The sequence below is a fragment of the Podarcis raffonei genome, chromosome 2 (genome assembly GCF_027172205.1).
Source record: "Podarcis raffonei isolate rPodRaf1 chromosome 2, rPodRaf1.pri, whole genome shotgun sequence".
Classification (NCBI taxonomy): Eukaryota; Metazoa; Chordata; class Lepidosauria; order Squamata; family Lacertidae; genus Podarcis; species Podarcis raffonei.
Genome location: NC_070603.1, coordinates 27,193,243 through 27,214,402, shown reverse-complemented (window position 1 = coordinate 27,214,402; position 21,160 = coordinate 27,193,243). Strand labels below are relative to the sequence as shown.

General features: G+C 45.5%; 1 long non-coding RNA gene across 1 annotated transcript in view; it reads left to right on the top strand.

The window, feature by feature from the left end:
* Window positions 1-21,160, top strand: part of LOC128407273 (uncharacterized) — a 113,642-nt gene that overhangs the window by 9,836 nt on the left and 82,646 nt on the right. The gene's annotated exons all lie outside the window — the stretch shown is intronic.

The window sequence follows — 21,160 nt, the reverse complement described above, 5'->3', positions numbered from 1 at the left end:
TCGATAGTCGGTACTATAGGTTAAGAACTGTGAATATTTGTGATTAAGTGCATGTAATTCACAGAATCATATCATTGTAGAGTTGGAAGGGACCCTGAGGATCATCTAGTCCAACCCCTTGCAATGCAGGAATATGCATCCTCATATGGGGATTGAACCCACAACCTTGGCATTATAAACACCATGCTCTAATCAACAACTGAGCTATCCAGTCGGCTATTATTATTGAATATTTCTGAACGATGTGTGTTGGCCTTCCAAAGTAAAAATATGTGGACTATGATGCATCTAATATAGGAAGGCAGAAACCTGTTGCCCTCCAGATGTTGCTGGACTACAACTCCCATCATCCCTGACCATCAGGTCATGCTGGCTGAGGCTTATGGGAGTTGTAGTCCAATAGCAATTGAAGGGGCACACAGATTCACCATCCTTGCTGTAACCTAGTGTTTCCCAAACTTGGGTCTCCAGCTGTTTTTGGACTACAGTTCCCATCATCCCTGACCACTGGCCCTGCTAGCTAGGGATGATGGGAGTTGTAGTTCAAAAACAGCTGGGGACCCAAGTTTGGGAAATCGTTCTCTAACCTGTTGGACAACTAGTTTATCTAGGCTGCTACTTCATAAAAGTGAGCACCAGTATTTAGAGGAGGTTGAGCTGGAATTTATAGTCAAATCTCAGTTTAAGTTTAGGTGCAGGTCATGGTTCAAAGGGGCCTAGACAGTGTACTCCTAAATCTCAATCCTTGCCATAACCTAGTCAGTTTCCAGTGGCATTCACTGTGCCACTCACCAGTATACTGCCACAGGACAGAATGTGTTCAGTAATGGTTGGGTTTTTGTTTTGTTTTTTTACAAAAAAAATACTGTACTGGCCCAAGAAATGTTGTTGCTTGAAGTGGAGTCCAAATGTCAACACTTTGAAACATCACCCTGTACCATTCAAGCAGCAGTTCTTGCCTTCATCTATTCTCCTCTCTCACATTCAAAGGTAGCAGTCTTGTGCACACTTACCTGGGAGTAGAACTTATTTTTTGAGCAGATCAGCACAGGATTTTGCTGTATATTTCTTCACGCCATCTCTCTCCCTGAAAGTTGCCAAAGTCGCTTGCCAGATGTCGGCGGGACTCCAGCTCTCATCAGCCCCCACCCAACGTGGCCAAAGGTCAGGGATGATGAGGGCTGGAGTCTAGCAACATGTGGAGGCCCGAAGGTTAGACACCCCTGATTTCAGAGGGAACTTTGCTACACAATAGGCCTATTCTGGCATTATACTAATGGGTGAAACCAATGGAGGAGGGGAGCTGTGCCAGCTAGCTCCACCTTGGTGCTGTGTAGACAATGCAAAAACCTGCGGGGAGTGAGAGGGAGCTTCATGCATACAGTTCTCCAGGTTTGTGTGTGTCTGAATAGCTTCAGTGTGATCTGGAACCTGAATGTACCTGAATGTGGTACTAAGTCAATGTGTGCACCATTATGGGAACAGCTCCACCTTACCTGTGTTGATATAGCTTTATTTATTTATTTATTTATTTATTTATTTATTTATTTATTAAAATTGATATACAGTGGTACCTCGGGTTAAGAACTTACTTCGTTCTGGAGGTCCGTTCTTAACCTGAAACTGTTCTTAACCTGAAGCACCACTTTAGCTAATGGGGCCTCCCGCTGCTGCCGCTGTGCAATTTCTGTTCTCATCCTGAAGCAAAGTTCTTAACCCGAGGTACTATTTCTGGGTTAGTGGAGTCTGTAACCTGAAGTGTCTGTAACCTGAAGCATCTGTAACCCGAGGTACCACTGTACTGCCCTTCACCCAAAGATCTCAGGGCAGTTCACAACATTAAAAAACAGGGGAAAAGCACACACAAAAATTAAACAAAAGGAAAACACATTCAAAACGCCATATAATATTCATCAACCAAAGGCCTGGTTGAAAAGGGACATTTCTGTAATAATAATTATTTTCTTGCTGCCCTTTGAAGCAGAGAATCCCCTTAGTTCCAGTGAGGGCTCAGAAAAGCAAAGCAGGAACATGCCCTATACCAAAATCAGTCCATTGGTCAGATATTGAACTAGATGGACCAATGGACACTGGCGGAGGAATGGGGGGAGCGCACCGCCCCGGCACCATCGGGGAGGGGGTACCATTGCGGCTGCCCCCCTGACACGCGCCACGCACCCCCAAACTGTGCCGGCGCCACGCCTCCGAGGCCGGTGTGCCATGCCTCTGGGATGCGGGCCACGCCCCCAATTGTGCTCCACGCCCCCACAGGTGGCATGCCACGCCCCCTGGGATGCGCACCAGCCACACCCCCACCTGCTCTGCCATGCTAATGGATGAACTAACTGGCATCAATCTCCAGGCTAGGAGGATAGGGCTCATATGTCCCATTTACCCTTTGTGGAAACATTTGGGTGGGATGTAGGAGAAGCTGCAACATCAGTCGGTAGAGCATGAGACTCTCAATCTCATGTTGGGCAAAAGATTGCTGCATTGCGGGAGGTTGGACTTGATGACCCCCAGTGGTCCGTTGCAGCTCTATAATTCTGTGATTCCTATCATTGTACAGTGGTACCTCGGGTTACAGACGTGTCAGGTTACAGACTCCGCTAACCTGGAAGTAGTACCTCAGGTTAAGAACTTTGCTTCAGGATGAGAACAGAAATTGCACAGCAGTAGCGGGAGGCCCCATTAGCTAAAGTGGTGCTTCAGGTTAAGAACAGTTTCAGGTTAAGAATGGACCTCCAGAACGAATTAAGTTCTTAACCCAAGGTACAACTGCAATGCTGTGTTTGTGTGTGAAAAAGAGAGAGAGTGATGGTAACAGATTTAGCTGTTGGGAGCAAGATATGCTAGGTTAAGCTTTTTTCTCTGTGGAAGCAGGGACCATCCCAAACTGGAGAAACTTATACCGCCAACTGGGAGTCCAAGCCATCTCTTCTTCAAATTCGTACGTAATCTAGGGAAACTAAGTGCCTTCTTCAGCTGAAAGGGTTGTGGGGTCCACCTGTCTTGTTTTAGCATTGGAGGACAATATTTGATTAGCCCACAGCTGGAAGTGGGATTATTTCTCTGTTAACATTTTCCCAGAGCCCTCTCAGCCAGCTTCTTATAGATTTCAAGTAGGCTTGGTTTTTAAAGAAAGTAGTTTCTTCTGGACACACAAACAGAGGGGCTGGGTGGGTGGGGAGGATGGTAGAAAACCCTCTGCTTAGAGTCATGAATGAAACTCTTTCTTTTCCACCTACTCCCTCCCCCCTCCCGCCACTGGCCACCCGAACCTCATTTAATGCTTCCTAAAAATGTATGGTGAGGGGAGGCCCCTTTTATAACTTATTCAATTGTTCCTTAAAGAAAAGGAGGAGAAATCCTTCTAAAAGGAGGGGAATGTGTTCCCCACTCCCAGTCAGCATTTGGTGTCTTTAAGGCCTTGCTCTATTGTAAGTCCAGGACAGAGACCCTTCTGTGAGGGCTGGTTGGGATCTCTTCACCAGATTCCCCCCTCCCGCCTCATCTCAACAAGCCCCCATTCTCTTCTGAAGAGGGTCCCTCTGTCTAACGCCAAGTAACTCTTAGGGGAGCATTTATCCTCGGGCACTTTCCTCACAAAGCTCACTGGAGTGTCAAATAAACTCGTTCAGACCTGCAAAAGAGAGGACAGAGGGTGCCGGTGGCTGGGGGGGGGGCGGGGGGGAGGAAGAGAGGGGAAGGGAGAGAAACACACACAAAACCCCCTTTATTTTCACCCCTGCAGGGAAACAAATACAGACTTTGTGCTGGAGAGTAGCAATCTTAACAAAACAGAGTAGTGTGTGTACTAATATCCCAATAATGGAATGGTTGGTTACGCTCCCCTGTACGATAGCAGTGGATAAATTTGTCGGACAAGCCATAAATCAAGACTTCTTTCTTTGTGTAGCTTGTTGGCAAGGCTGAGCAAAGATTGCGGCTGCCACCACAGAGGTGGCTTGTGTGTTATGTGAATTGAGTGTTATCTGTTTTATTTGGGGAAGAGGGAGCTGGAAAATGACTTGTAGCTTTAGCGTGTCTTTTCTTTCCCTCCTAGCCCCCGGCAACCCCACCCAAAACCTGATGGAGAGAAGGACTTTGGAGTCAAATTTCGCCGTCTACCTTTTTACACTGAAGTATGCTATATGGTGTGGGACTCGGGTGGCGCTGTGGGTTAAACCACAGAGCCTAGGACTTGCCGATCAGAAGGTCGGCGGTTCGAATCCCCGTGATGGGGTGAGCTCCCGTTGCTCGGTCCCTGCTCCTGCCAACCTAGCAGTTTGAAAGTACATCAAAGTGCAAGTAGATAATTAGGTACCGCTCCGGCGGGAAGGTAAGCGGCGTTTCCGTGTGCTGCTCTGGTTCGCCAGAAGCGGCTTAGTCATGCTGGCCACATGACCCGGAAGCTGTACGCCGGCTCCCTCGGCCAATAAAGCGAGATGAGCGCCGCAACCGCAGAGTCGGCCACGACTGGACCAAATGGTCAGGGGTCCCTTTACCTTTATGCTATGTGGTGAGTGATAGGAAGAACAGTTTCAGGTTAAGAACGGACATCCAGAACGAATTAAGTTCTTAACCCGAGGTACCACTGTATGGGGTGTGGCACTTATCTCGCTTTTCAGGCTGAGGGAGCCAGTGTTTGTCCACAGACAGCTTTCCGGGTCATGACTAAACCGCTTCTGGTGCAACGGAACACAGTGACGTAAACCAGAGCGCACAGAAATGCCGTTTACTTTCCCGCCACAGCGGCACCTATTTATCTACTTGTACTGGTGTGCTTTCAAACTGCTAGGTTGGCAGGAGCTGAGACAGAGCAACGGAACTGCTGACCTTCCGATTGGCAAGCCCAAGAGGCTCAGTGGTTTAGACCACAGCGCCACCTGCATCTAGTAACACTCATTGAAGCACACTCAAGTCATGCCTGTCTTTAGGCCTTAAAATCCTCAAGTCACCCCTCATTTCTCATGGCCCCAAGAGGGCTACCTGAGGTGGACAGCAGGTGGATGAGCTCCAGTGTGAGCCAGATGGAAAAACTGAGTGCTGGCAGCTTTTACAAAGCCTGGCTGAGATGATCTGAGACTGTTCCCTGCTATTCCCAAAGCAGAAACATCTGCCGCAGCCAATGTTGGCATGTTTTACTTGTGCAGTGGAAGGAGTGGCTGTTGCCTTTTTAAAAAAAGTCTGCTGGGGAAGAATGACAGAAACTCTCACTGGAGAAAAGCAAATGTCCCTTCTTCCCTTGTTTCTCTAGGGCTTTGATTCCTGAAATGTGGTACCTTTCCCAAAGGCTAACAGTGCCTAGCAATAGGGAATTAGGGAGAGTTGTAGGACAGGAACTAATGGCAGTGGTACATTTTGAAGTGCAGAAGCCTCACTTTAGCCACACACCCATGGATGTTGTTAAAACAGCAACTGAATCTCCACCTACCCATGAGCCACAGTACTTCATACCTAGTTAATAGGGTCAGCTTGACAGTCATAGATTAGTGAGCTTAGTGTGTGGCTTAGTGGTTAGCATGATGGAGAATGACTGGCAGCCTTTGGGTTCACACCTGCCTTTATTTTTTAATTAGAAATGCAAGCTGCCTTGCAATGTACTGGCCACTGTCTAAACTGCTAGGGAAGCACTTTTTTCAAAGAAAAAGATATAGAAGTATCTCGTCACTGCTTGGCGATTTCCACCATTCCTGTGTTCTAATGCATCGCAAGCAATGCTGCAACTTGAAAGGTTCATTATTACCCCATTAACTTTCCAGCTCAGTTGGAAAACCTTCATGCTGTGCTCCTTGCTGTTCCCCCTTCCATGATTCCGCTGTTTACCTGCAAGCTTCTGACTTGCCTCACATCCCACCTTTTGGATTCCTGAGCCCCACACAGCTCTTCTCAGGAGCGAGAGGCAGCAGGCTTGGGAGTTGTGAACATGCCAGGGGAGAGAGCCTGTGGCCAAAATGTTGCCAAAATGTATCCAGAGGCCAAAATAGTCACGATATGTGAGATAACACGGAACATCAGTTTCTATAAAGTCACCATACAAATGGATTTGTGCAAAAAATGTTTATTTTTATTTATTTTATTTATATACCACTGTTTCATAAAATATATATCATAGTGGTCTACAACAATATAAAGACAGAAAACCAAACAATAAAACGGGGGGGGGGGGGACAGTTTTCAGCAGGCATTTGAAAGTTGGCACAGAAGGTGTCCCCTGAATCTCTTTTGGCAGCTTGTTTCCAAAGGAATGGGCTGTTGTCATACAAGCTTCACCAGCTCAGGGAACGACCATTGATCGAGCTGTGATCGAGCTGGGATATAAGGTTCCAGACAATCCCTGAGGTACCATGAATCTGAGGTTGTTCAAAAATTCAAATATCCACAGGGAGACACAGCGTATTTCAGCCCTTGTTTGTTATTGGATTTCTCCTGATAATTTAGCACAAGTTTTTGATATTGTGTGATTGCTTTTTGGTTTTGAATTTTAATAATTTTACTTCATATTATCCCACCCTTCTTCTAAGAAGCTCAGTGTGTAACTGGGCCAAGGTCTCCCAGACCTAGTCATGCACTTTAATTCAGGGGTAGCTAGCCTATCTTTGGTTGAATTCCCTGAGGGCTGAATTCCGGCAGTGGATCTGGCCAACTTATGTACGTGCACTTACTTGCTCCTTCATGAGCCCAACCACCCCACATGATGTTCTTCTGATGAACAGCAGAGGATTTGGAGACACTTTCCTCCCCTTCACGGTGCTGGGCTAGGAGAAATTAAAAAACACAGTTGTCTGCCTGAATTGTGTGTGAGAGGGAAAGCAAGCAAGTGTGTTCATGTGTCAGTAGGCTACATTTGATCCTCAGAGAGGTTCCTGATAGGGCTGGGTGATATCTGGTTTTCAACGTCGTGATATATCACCAGCTAAACATTGTGATATACTGATATATCATAATGTCTGAAATAAGGATGGAGCTATGTAGAGGCATTGGCTGGCTTCACGGTTTCCCCCACACTGAGATTTTTGCACAGTGCGCACACACATCATGATTCATGATATATATTACCAGGTCAAAGATTATGAAACCGACATCACAATATGGACTTCAAACCGGCTTTGGAAACGGTGGCTTAGGTTCCCCTGTTCTGTCCCCTTTATAAAGATCTGAGGAATGAGATCATTACCCCACTCTAACTTATCATCCCAGGCCGCCCATCTGTGGCCACATTGTTCTTTCTTTTATCAGATCAAAATGATCAGACAACAGTAAAGGTTGCTAGGTTTATCGAGGGTGCAGTGAGATTAAGGGCCACTATCTGAATGATAATCTTGGTCATTTGATTGCCCTTTTTACCCATTGTTGTCTTTTTATTTGTATACAGTGGTACCTCGGGTTACATATGCTTCAGGTTACATACGCTTCAGGTTACAGACTCCTCTAACCCAGAAATATTACCTCAGGTTAAGAACTTTGCTTCAGGATGAGAATAGAAATCGTCCTCCCGCAGCGCGGCGGCAGCAGGAGGCCCCATTAGCTAAAGTGATGCTTCAGGTTAAGAACAGTTTCAGGTTAAGAATGGACCTCCGGAACGAATTAAGTACTTAACCCCAGGTACCACTGTATATTGCTTGTTTTATGTTGCCATGGCCGTTGGCAAATGCGAATAAAGTCTATCTATATATCTATCTATCTTCAAACTGGCTTCAGTCGATATATTGATATACCCCCCCAGCTCAAGTTCCTGAGTGCCAGTGCAGCTATTGGGCAAAAATAGGATTGGCACCTCTAGTGGTGAAAGACCACTCCAAGCGTTACCCTTTAATAGCACTGCAGCTAATTTCCTAATCCAGCACCGCAGAATTTATGACCCACCAACTGCAGTCGTGCTTTCGTGTGCTTATCAGTAATAATCCTCCACCATCACTTTTTTGCAGTTCTGAGCTAACAGCCATAGCAGGTTTATTGAGGCCCATCTTGCATGACTAACAGGAAGCATTTAATGGCTTTGTGGCTCACAAATTGTGGAGGTGCTGTCTAAGACAAGCAGGCTGCATTGACCCACTCTTGACAGAGACCCCCTCTCTGCCTGGTCGACCGCAGTTCCAATCAACACTTTCACATGTGTGCATTGACAGAATCACTCCTAATATTTTGTTCACGCAGAAGTCTCTTGAGAAGGTTTCTCAATGCAAGATCTAAAAACCAAGGGTGTTCAAACTGTTCTTGTTAACATTACTGCCATCGTCTGGTGGAAGAAAGAGAAGCTTTTCCCATCAGCGATAGTCAGGAGGAAAGGTCCCGTCTGGTTGGCTGTGTTGCGCTAACAAGTGAAAAGAAGTGGTCTCTCTGCCTGTGCATGTAGCTTTAGAGACCTCTGCTGGAAGACCCCTGCCAATGCCTTGCCCACATGTTGAATGATTGGAGCTGCTTGGAGGAGGTGTAGTACAAATACTGATTTTCAATCAGTGGAAGAGACTAAATTCCTGAGACAAGAGCTGATGACATACAACCCAATTCTGGTCATTTTAAATTTTTTTAAAGTAAGATTTTATTAAGACTTTTCATAATACATTACAGAAACCAAACTTATCTGAACAAAGAATAAAAACAGTGAAGGAAAGGAAAAGAAGAATACAAAGTCCTGTTCCTAAGTGAGCCCCTCTGTTATGGTTGGGGTTCGTCCACAGGGATTGCAGCCTTAGTGATGATCTGAGAATGGATGGCATGCAAAAAAAAAGAGCACTCTAACCTAGTTGAGACCTGACTTTGTGAGAAAAAGGCAGTCATGCTGATAAGGATAGGGATACTGGAAATACATGCAGATCAGGGTGTAAAATATGGCAGCCCTGCTTCCTTTTTTACTACACACACAATTTCACTGCTGTGAAGGCCAGTGGCTTGGTCTGCATGACTCCTGGTGGCAATACAACCCATACAAAGCTTGTTTGGTGTCTTTGTGTGTAAGGCATCAGCTACATTGGTTCCCAGTACGTTTCCGAGTACAATTCAAAGTGTTGGTGCTGACCTTTAAAGCCCTAAACGGCCTCAGCCCAGTATACCTGAAGGAGCATCTTCACCCCCATCGTTCAGCCCGGACACTGAGGTCCAGTGCCGAGGGCCTTCTGGCGGTTCCCTCGCTACGAGAAGCCAAGTTACAGGGAACCAGGCAGAGGGCTTTTTCGGTAGTGGCACCCGCCCTGTGGAACGCCCTCCCACCAGATGTCAAAGAGAACAACAACTACCAGACTTAGAAGACATCTGAAGGCAGCCCTGTTTAGGGAAGCTTTTAATGTTTGATGCATTACTGTATTTTAATATTTTGTTGGAAGCCGCCCAGAGTGGCTGGGGAAGCCCAGCCAGATGGGCGGGGTATAAATAATAAATTATTATTATTGTTATTGTTCTGTGGATGGTTCAGTCAGTAGAGCACGAGACTCTTGATCTTTGCTTTCGCCCAGCCAGGCAGGCTGCCTTTTTTCCTCCTGGAGCAACTGACTGCCCCGGGGGGGGGGGAGGGATGTAGCCCACCTGCTATGGTGAAGGTACGAGCCAGAGAGTGACCGGATCTCACTCAGCTAAGCAGTTTAATGAAGCCCCTATGCTTCTCTAGCTCATGTGAGCCAGAGAGGGATCAGGATTTGCTCATAGGGCTGTGTGGGAAGGAAGAAGCAGCTGAGATACATTCCAGACATTGTTATATATCAGACCCTCCAAGTGTCCTTATTTTCTAGGGACCGTTCCAGATTTACAGAAGCCATCCCAGTTTCTGATTTGATCCCAGAATGCCTCGCTTTTCCTTAGGACGTCCATATTTTCATTGGAGAAATGTTGGAGGGTATGATGTATCAGCATATTATGGCATTAGCTGCTGATATATCATGATGTTGAAAACCAGATATTGCCCAGATCTCTGTGTAGTACATTCTAAAAACCATAAATGAATGAGTATATCAAGAAGGGTCTGTTTGTTGGACTGTGTGTATACAGTCTACCCACTTCTTCAGGTACAGTTCTTTAATGTTCATGTGTATAACCTCCATTTTATGTTGAGCAAATAATTCCTGAAAGTGGGAAGGAAGGGAATAATATGCTGCCTCTTCTGGATTGCCTTTCCCCACCTTATTCTAGCTTGCCAACTTTTACAATCGCCTTTAGAGAGTTGTCTACATTTTTTTTTTATAGCTGCCTACAATTTGACTGGAATATTACTACCCACTTGCCCTGCAGCAGATTATGGTCTCTGCTGACACCTAGTGACTCTTGATAGACTAAATAGGAATATCATGCCCTCTAGTGCTCCCATGATTCAAAAGCAACTTCCTCCGCTCTCGAAATCTCTTGCTAAGGGATGTATAGATTGTAAGAAACACCTTATAGGAAGAACAGGAGAGTCTCATCTGGAAAAAAAGAGAGCCTTGCTGAAACTGCTTTAGCAAAGCATCCAGTAGGACAGAGTCGGGAACTTGAGGGTTGAATACTGTGTGTATGATCTAGTTTGTGCTAGTCCTATCCACATGGATGACCCCTGACCGATGGATTTGGGCAGCCTAAATCAGGCAGAATATACACACTGGGCTGGAATGAACAGTTTCCCAGACACAGTGTACTGGCTTAGGAAGGCAGAGACCCTGCAGTCCCTGGAGCCCAGGTCAAGTGGTTTGCTGAAGCCTTCTTCAAGAAAGGCTCTTGGCTGAAGAACTGCACGTGACGCAACAATTGTTGCCTCTTGTAAGGAATATGGATTAAGTTTGTTTTACTTCTCCTGTGCCATATGGGTCACTTTAAGAAAGAAATTTTGTATCTGTTGATTGCCAACGCCTGTTACTCGAATCAATATTGTGCTTGTCCATATAAGTCTACTCTGTAAAAGTTGCTGCTTACAGCAACTATAAGTTCCACTTTCCCGTGATATCATATATGGTATGTACAGTTGTTGACGGTTTTTATATTATTTTTGCTGTAAAAATGTGTGAGATTATGATATTGTATTTATTTGCATTACCGAGAGTTTGTACTACTGATGAAGCCCAGGACAGAGAAACAAGGCTAATATTCCGGAAATCCTTGTCTTAGACTCTGTGAAAGGATTCTGTGGAACTGTAACAACCTTTCGTGTGGTTTGTTGGACTTTATGAACAGACAGATGGAATAGACACTTTCACATATATGGACCTTATGCATAAATCAATTAGAGAATGAACTGATCCACTGGGTCTTCTACTTTTTTCGTTGAACTACTTCTGTTGAAATCTACAGTTCAATACAATGAATAGTATATCTTATTTTTTCAAACGTACAGCCGGTTACGTCTTGTGTGTTTATTGAATATGTTTCACGTAACCAGAGGTTTGTTGTTGTCTTGTAAGTAATAAGCAGCACTCCGAGCTGCAAACCCGGCTTCAAGTAGGATAAAGCGCAGACCAGTCCATACACCATTTTTGCCATAGCCATCATCTCCTGCAGAGACCCTAAAACTTCTCCCTGAGTTGCCTGACCCTGTGTTGTCCCATTTAAACTGGACACATTTCACATAAAACACATTTTAAAAATGCAAAATGTGTGTTTTCGGTGCATTTCCCCATAAAATGTTGTGTGTATTTTGAAAACGTAATGTAGTATTTGTGTGTGTGTGTGTGTGTGTGTGTGTGTGTGTGTGTGTTACGCTTCTTGCAGAATGAAACAGCATCACAAAGTCCAGAGCAGTCTGTAATCTGACTGGGAGTGCAAGTGCTCCGCAGGTACAGTGGTACCTCAGGTTAAGCACTTAATTCGTTCCAGAGGTCTGTTCTTAACCTGAAACTGTTCTTAACCTGAAGCACCACTTTAGCTAATGGGGCCTCCTGCTGCTGCCGCGCCGCCAGAGCCCGATTTCTGTTCTCGTCCTGAAGCAAAGTTCTTAACCTGAAGCACTATTTCTGGGTTAGCGGAGTCTGTAACCTGACGCGTATGTAACCTGAAGCGTATGTAACCTGAGGTACCACTGTACTTCCTTGAGTTGCTTTATTTCTTCTTCTAGTATGGGTGATCTCTTCGTTTTTAGTGGGGGAAAGGTGTTTGTGCGTACCATAAACTGGGCTAATATCACCGGTGTGTGTATTTGTGCTGTGAATTTGGGCACTTTGAGAAGGGAGGAGGCTTTGTCTTTTACATTAGTTCCTCACTTCTCACAAGAAGAAGCTGCCTCGAAGTGACTTTACAAATCCGTAAAGTACAAATCCGGCAAGTCGGTAATTTGAAATCCAAATATATGGGAAAATGCAATTTAAATGGAACAGAATTCCCAAAAGTGCTCATCCGGTAATAACTATAAAGAGGGCACTTCCTACCCCACCCTGCTACCCGCCACCTAGCAAGCCCTGTCTGAAACGAAAGAATCAGGTTTGCATCCACTCTATGGTCCACTGCATGTAGCAGGTAGGGTTGGATAGGAGAATAACTGATCCTCTCTGCATGCTTTGTGTACGTTTCCTGTGTCCTCTGTTTGTGAGTCCCTTCCCTGCTTCCCTGTGACATTGGGCTGAGAGTGGGGATCATGACAGCTTTGTTGTGGGGCACTATCCCTCACCAGATGAGGGGTCAGGGTGGCACCAACCAGTTGGTGATGGTAGGAAGTGGTTGTATTTATGGGAGAGTCCCTGGCCAGGAAGAAGGCAAAGAGGTTGCTCCAAAACTTCGCTGGGTCATGAAATAGTAAGTATTGTACAGATAGACTAGGAAGGATTGGCTTAGTGTTCTGAAGCTCGACTCTGGCTCCTTTAGCCTGCGCTTTTCTTCAAGTAGCTCTGTTGAAGCCTGGTGACTGATCATTTAATTTCTGTACCAGTCGAAGCGGTCTGCAGAAAAGCAACAACCACAAAAAATATATTACAAAAATACAGTATAAAAATGTTACATTAATACCAAATTACTAATATACAGTGGTACCTCGGTTTACAGATGCTTCAGAGAGAGAGAGAAGGCCCTGTTCATTTCAAGGGGACGTTTTCTTTCCAATGCAAGTTACAGGTATGGGCCACCCTGAATGGGACTTGGGAGCAGGGCAAGGGTTAAAAGCCATTGTATGCCCATGCTTCTGGATTGGGCCCTCTTTTCTGACAATTCATGGAGGTGGGGGTAAATCCTTGCACTTAAACAACAACAACAACATTTATACCCAGCAAAATATTAAAATACAATAATTCATCACATCAAACATTAAAAGCTTCCCCAAACAGGGCTGCCTTCAGATGTCTTCTAAAAGTCAGATAGTTGTTTGTTGCCTTGACATCTGATGGGAGGGTGTTCCCAGTGTGGAATACTCCACAAGTGTCCTGAAAAAACTGGGACATCCCAGTTTTTATCATGAGACCACGGCGACCATTTTGATTGCTGTGATCTCGCATGAGTTTGCGGCAAACTCTACCCCCCCGCACTTTTTCAGGGCCGTGTTCTCGTGCAGCACCCCCAAATGTGTGTTTGGGGGTGCTGTACCCCCAAACCACTTTTTTGGGGGGGAACGTGGTGCAGAATTGTGTGCGATCACAGCAACCGAAATGGCAGCCCTGTTCATGGCATCCGTGACTTTGAGTTCAAAGTATTGGAGGGTATGACTTTAGGAATGCAAAGAATCCTTATTCTAGCATTCTTTGCAGGAATTCCAGTGGGCCTTAAGGTAAAGGACCCTTGACAGTTAAGTCCAGTCGCGAACGACCCTGGAATTGCGACACTCATCTTGCTTTACTGGCAGAGGGAGCCAGCGTTTGCCTGCAAATAGCTTCTGGGTCACGTGGCCAGCATGACTAAGCCGCTTCTGGCGAACCAGAGCAGCGCACGGAAACGCTGTTTACCTTCCCGCCAGAGTGGTACCTATTTATTTACTTGCACTTTGACATTCTTTCGAACTGCTATGTTGGCAGGAGCTGGGACCGAATAACCAGAGCTCACTCTGTTGTGGGGATTCAAACTGATGACCTTCTGATCAGGCTCAGTGGTTTAGACCACAGCAGTAGCTTGCCCAAAATCGGCTAGTGGTCTTCCAGAGCCCTCCTGGATCATGCCTTGGTCTCCCCTTGAACTGGCTTTCAGAAGCACATCTCTGATACTTTAGGTAGCACTACCATGGTTCATAGCCATTGACAGTGCCTAAACCTATTTTTATCTAAAAGTGACACAGGTGGCACTGTGGGTTAAACCACAGAGCCTAGGATTTGCCAATCAGAAGGTTGATGGTTCGAATCCCCGCAACGGGGTGAGCTCCCATTGCTCAGTCCCTGCTCCTGGCAACCTAGCAGTTTGAAAGCACGTCAAAGTGCAAATAGATAAATAGGTACCACTCTGGTGGGAAGCTAAACGGCGTTTCTGTGTGCTGCTCTGGTTCGCCAGAAGCGGCTTAGTCATGCTGGCCACATGACCCGGAAGCTGTACGCCGGCTCCCTCGGCCAGTAAAGCAAGATGAGCGCTGCAACCCGAGTCGGTCACGACTGGGCCTAATGGTCAGGGGTCCCTTTACCTTACCTTTATTTTTATCTAAACACATCTATCATGGTTTCCTCCTTACTTTTTTTTCTAAACTAAAAAAAGCCCCAAATGTTGTTTCTTTTCTTCCTAGAGGAGTTATCCCACCCTTTGTTCATATTGCTTTTCCTTCTGGTTCTACTTTTCTGAACTTTTTCCAGCTTTAAAATATCCATCTTGAGGTGCGGTGACGCCGAACTGCATCTAGTTTACTAAGTATGCTCACACTTTAAATTTGTATAACGGCATTAGATATTTATTTATTATCCCTAATGTGGCATTTGCCTCTTTCCAAAGCTGCCACAATCAAGGTTGCATGATTTTTAATTTTTATGTATGCTACATCTTAATTAAACAACATGTACCATATTGGCCTGAATATAAGCGTCACTCCCCCCCCCCCCATTTCAACCGTGAAAAGTTAAAGTGACGCTTAAATTTGCAACCGTACAAAAACGGGCTTTTACGACATCGCTGCTGAAACAGACATATGGTAAAATGGAACGGGTGTGAGTGCCTGCGGAATTTTAAAGGTGCGGCTTATATTCGGGCCCATACGGTACATAGCTTAAATCAGGGAACAGCAAACTTTTTCAGCAGGGGGCCTCACATCTTGTGGGGGGTCTGGACTATAATTTTTTTTTTGGTGGGGATGAACGAATTCCTATGCCCCACAAATAACCCAGAGATGCATTTTAAATGAAAGGACAAATTCTATTCATGTAAAAACACCAGGCAGGCCCCACAAATAACCCAGAGGTGCATTTTAAATAAAAGGATATATTCTACTCATGTGAAAACATGCTGATTCCTGGACTGTCTGCGGGCTGGATTGAGAAGGCAATTGGACCAGATCTGGTCCCCAGGCCTTAGTTTGCCTACCCATGGCTTAAATAAGCACATAATTGTTTGTTGAACTATCTGCCATAACCCAAAGATCTGTTTAACATTTAAGTAGCATTGTTAGCATTTATTTACCCCATGGAGCATCACTTTACACTGAGCCACTTTTTCCTCTCTAACGCTGATTCCCCCATTTTGGGGAAATCCTTTTGCAGCTCCTTGCAATCCATTTTTGCTACCCCCTGCAGGAAGTAGGGAAGATCTGAGGTGGCAGAATTAACAGAGGCTGCAGGAATTGAGAGAAACACTGGCTGGCTTCATGGTTTTCCCCACATTGTGTTTTTTGCTTAGCGCACGTGCACACACACATCATGGTTTGCGATGTAATGCCAGGTCAAAAATTATAAAAACCAATATCACAATATGGACTTCAAACCGGCTTTGGATGATATATTGCCAGCTCAACTGTCCATTTCTTCCTACCCTCTTCTTCATGTTCTGGTTATTCCAAGATAAAGGAAATGAATGGAAATGGTGTAATGCTAAGCAGAGCTCGGTGTGTTTAACCTCATTTATTTCGATGGGCTTTGGTGTGTTTAATTCTGTGTATAAGTTCGTGCTGCAAGATAACTCGGTGCTGTTTTCTCGGGTGTTTTGTACAGACTCTTGAGCCAAATTGGACTCTCAGGCTAGGGTGAATCTGTAGCATTCCAGAAGACTGCATGGTGAATCAGTCATCTGATTACTCTTTGTTACACAGCCAAGATTCGCTTTCATTACATAACGGAGAAAAGTCGAAAGAGATCCTCATGCCAAAACTCAACCAGGCATTTTGAGGGATCGACTGATTCTACCATGCAGCTAGTGGTAACATGCACGAGATTTGCCACACACAAAAGACCAATTTTGGATGTGTGAATTGGTCTTAACATGGAAAGTCTCTTGTCTTCCAGGCCCTCAGCAGTCGTGGGAATTTAATACTGTCTTGTCTGGCCGATTTTTGGTACAGATTACTGAGATTGGCACATGCTTACTAGCGCTGTAGGTGTAATTTGTTTTGGAGATAGCAGTCTTCAAGGCCTCTTAAAGACAAAAACAGTTTTTATTATTGCGTAAGTTATTAGGGGGGATGCGGGTGGCGCTGTGGGTTAAACCACAGAGCCTAAGACTTGCTGATCAGAAGGTCGGCGGTTTGAATCCCTGCGACGGGGTGAGCTCCCATTGCTCAGTCCCTGTTCCTGCCAACCTAGCAGTTCAAAAGCACGTCAAAGTGCAAGTAGATAAATAGGTACCGCTCCGGCGGGAAGGTAAATGGCGTTTCCGTGTGCTTCTCTGGTTCACCAGAAGCGGCTTAGTCATGCTGGCCACATGACCCGGAAGCTGTACACCGGCTTCCTTGGCCAATAAAGCAAGATAAGCGCCACAATCCCAGAGTCAGCCACGACTGGACCTAATGGTCAGGGGTCCCTTTACCTTTAAGTTATTAGGGAGTAGATAGAGTCTGTTTCAACAGATGAAGCTCATAGACTCATAGAGTTGGAAGGGACTCTGAGAATCAGCTAGTCCTACCCCAGGAATATGCAGCCGCCCCATACAGGGATCGAACCTGCAACCTTGCCATTATCAGCACCACACCCTAACCAACTGAGCCACTGAAGCAGATGTGCTTGTTACGTGGTTACAGAGAGGAAAATGGGGTAGGAGGGTCACATGGCAAAAAGTAAAACCTCTGACGGTACATTTAAATTCAAGCTTAAATGTATGCAAAATAAGGACAGTGGTGATTTTCAACCGTAACCGGCAATGGTAAGCCTGCAGTGTTTTAGCATGGCTGGGAATTTCGGGGCAAGCAATAACTAGCCATTGTCACTTGGTGGCAGTATTGCTCCACCGCTGGAGCAGCTGTTTTTGGACTTGACTGTGTTGCTTGGGCACTCGTCTATGCTGTCCCATGGTATCTAGGGCACTCATTCATTGTTCTTCTTGTGCAATTGGCAGAACATTCTTCGGCTGAAATAAGCAAGCTTTTGGTAAGACTGCAGCTTCTTCATTTTCTTTTTTGAAGCGCTCAGCTGGGAACTTCCAATACTATTTTATGTAGGTTGGCCTATTCCCAGCATTCAGAACAGATTATGTGCATTGTAAAAAAAGAGAGAGAAAAAGGAGGGGTGGGAGAAGATTGTGAGTCTTTTAGGGCTAGGCACCCATTCTAGTTTTGTGCCTGGCTGAGGACATGCTGAGGAAAATCTCCCCCATTCCCTAATTCTTTGTTTTCCAATAAAGGCAGCCGTACACACATAGACATTATGTTCCCTCTTTGGACTATGTGACTCTAACATATCCTGAATCTACTCCTTTCTAACCCCAGTCTTCAACTTTACACCCATCCGCAGACTATTACAGGACTGATAAGGCAAGCAAATAAACATGGACCCCCCACAAACAAAGTTGCCAGCCACTGACTGCAAAAAGGTGCTGCCTTGTTCCACTTACTAATGAAATAAACCCTAAACATGCTTGTCAATGGGCTATCCTGCTATGAAATCTTGATGGTGAGAACTGAGTGGTGGGAAGCAGGGAATGAATCAGGCCTGGGGAGAGTCTTTTCCAAGCAAATGCAGACTTTTAAGTTTTGCAGAATCTTTTGCAGCCTGGACCATAGCTGTCGACGTTTCCCTTTTTAAAAGGGAAATTCCCTTATTCCGAATAGGATTCCTTGCAAGAAAAGGGAAAAGTTGACAGCTATGGCCTGGACTAATCGGCAGAGAATGTGGTGGCAGTATTGGAACTGGAGCTTTGCAGACTCCAGAATGCCAGAAATGTCGCCTTCCGCAAGCTCATTAAGGATCGATGCAGAAAGGGGTTGAGGAGGTTGGCTGTCACCTTGATTAGAAAAGAGTGAATTGGAGGCTTTTTTCCTGGAAAAATAAGTGCTGGTACTCACCATGAAGTTGTTGCAGTAAGTGTCACACTTTTTAAGCAAAAAAAAGAGGTGCCGGTACTGCGTAGCGTTGAGTAAGCCCCACCCAAAAGCACTGGGAAAATTTGCATTTTCCCCTCTTTCTCCAGTTTTCTTGAAAAGGGGCTTGTTGTTGAACTAAGGCTGGGAAGCCACTTTTCCTAGAGAGATAATTTGTGTTGTTTGAAGATATAAACTGCATAAATCTATGCAAGTTATAACACAAGTCTGCCTACTGCTTTGTAAAACAGCTTTATTATATCTGGTGCACTTTGGCCTGTAGCATGACCATGTCATAAAAGATGGAATTCTCATGGGGGTCTGCCCATCCTTTTGAGATAGGTAAAAAGGTAGTAAGGTAAAGGACCCCTGGACAGTTAAGTTCAGTCAAAGGCGACTATAGGGTTGCGGCGCTCATCTCGTTTTCAGGCCGAGGGAGCCCGCGTTTGTCTGCAGACAGCTTTCCGGGTCATGTGGCCAGCATTACTAAACTGCTACTGGCACACGGAGGACCATGATGAGTGCCAGAGCTCACAGAAATGCCATTTACCTTCCCGCTGCAGCAGTACCTATTTATCTACTTGCACTGGCGTGCTTTTGAACTGCTAGGTTGGCAGGAGCTGGGACAGAGCAACGGGAGCTCACTCCATCACAAGGATTCGAACTGGTGACCTTCTGATCAGCAAGCCCAAGAGGCTCAGTGGTTTAGACCACAGCGCCACCCACGTCCAAAGTCATTTAGCCATCCGTCGTGTCCAAGTAGAGATGTCACATCTCTCCAGTCGAGGAAGCCAGTGAAAACTTGCCTAGCGTGTGAGTTTACCTCAAGTGTCAATATGAGTTTGCATAATAAAAATGTCTGCCTCACCTACTTTCATATGGCATTGTTTGTTAAGTACATTGCATTCATATCTCACCTGCTTTCCATCATGGAAACCGAGGCAGCTTAAATGGGGTTTCCAGGTAGTCTCCTGCCAGGCATTGATCAGACCCAGACCTGCTTAATTTCAAGTAAGGTCACTGCATCATGTCACCTCCAAGCCAGGCCATGCCCCGTGGCCTTTTGGGAAGCCTGACATCTTTACTTCTGTGCTTAAGCAAGCCTACCTTGACAAGATGAGAATGTATGGTGTCTGCATTTTGGAAGAATGTTTTCCTCCCAAATCTTTCAAACCATCTTCCTAGACCCTGTGGCAGTAGCTCCCAGTGCCTGGATCAGGGTACATACTAGTGTGTCATGACAAAATTGCAAGTGTGCTGAAAGGAAGAAGCTTCTTCTGAGCCAAAAGTCCTCTTACCTGTCGCATCTTGGCTCTGGCCTTGCATACTTCCTACGGGCTAAGCTGATGTTTTCTCCTAAAGCTTTGCTGTTCCATTAACAGGCGATGGGTGGCTTTGGGGCAACTGGAGAGGGTGAAATGGGGGTTTGAATGAGCACAGCATTTCTTTTAGCAACTGGCGACCACCATCTTTCCCAGGCAATGTTTACTACTGGGTTGCAATTTAAATCTAATATGGCTATCAATACTAAAACTACCATCACCACAAATACGAATAAATTCATAATAATAATAAATAATAATAATAAAAATAAAATTTATTTATACCCCGGCCACCCCAGCCAAGACTGGGCTCAGGGCGGCTAACACTAGATATAAAAACAATTGATTAAAATACAACATTAAAATGCAGCCTCATTTCAGTAGGAACTCAAATCAAAAACTTTTGGGGGGATGAAAACGTCAAATCTTCACCAAGGCCAACTATCCAGACTGTTCCTGCGTGGGCCAGAAAAAAGCCAGGGAAGTCCCCAAATAGGAGTTCCATCACAGAAGAAGAAAGGAGAAAGGAAAGAGGAAAGAGGGGAAGGGAATCAAGTTGATTCCAGGCCAAAGGTCAGGCGGAACAACTCTGTCTTATAGGCCCTGCGGCAAGAAATCAGATCCTGCAGGGCCCTGGTCTCATGAGACAGAGCATTCCACCAGGCTGGAGCCAGTGTTGAAAAGGCCCTGGCTCTGGTTGAGGCTAATCTGACTTCCTTAGGGCCCGGGACCTCTAGGGTGTTGCTATTTATGGACTTTAAGGTCCTCCACGGGGCATACCGGGAGAGGCAGTCCCGTGTTAGCAGTGTAAGATGCTCAGATATATCAGCTAGTCACCAAATGGCTCCTTAAACCAGGTTTACAGTCGTGAAAATGGAATATCTAGTTGCCATTTTGGAGTCAGATGGCTCGAGAGTTGTATTTCTTAATTCAACTTTTTGGTTCCTGAAATTTGTTCTGGTTGTGCAAGTAAAAGATCACAAATAGAACTCTAAAGTTTGTGTTGTTAGTGTGTGAAAGCAGGCAAGAGCCAAGGATCCCCAGGCATGCAGCTCCAGATGGTGGAGACGTCAGGCACCATCCTGGCGCCCGGCCATCTTCACTTGGTCGCACATGGCCGATAGACAGGTGCAAAATGCACCTGCCGAATTTTGAACGGTGATTGTTAGTGGTTCTTCCTCTATGAATGCTAGTTTCTGGGAATTGCAGATGGGCCAACTTCTCCAATGCTCATGTCCTGAGCCCATAGGTATCTGGGTGGCTACGTTTTTCATCATGTAGCAACATCCCAAGGGCAATTGTAGGTGACAGAAGATGGTGGCGCCCAGCCCCCAGTCAGAGAGCCATTGTTTCTGCTGTGCTGGGAGAAGTGCGACATCAGCAAAACAAGCGGCAATAAATTAAAACTGCACTGTAAAGCAAACGCTAGTACTTTCGTAACAGAGAGTCAAAATACATGTACAGTGGTACCTTGGGTTACATACGCTTCAGGTTACAGACTCCGCTAACCCAGAAATAGTACCTCAGGTTAAGAACTTTGCTTCAG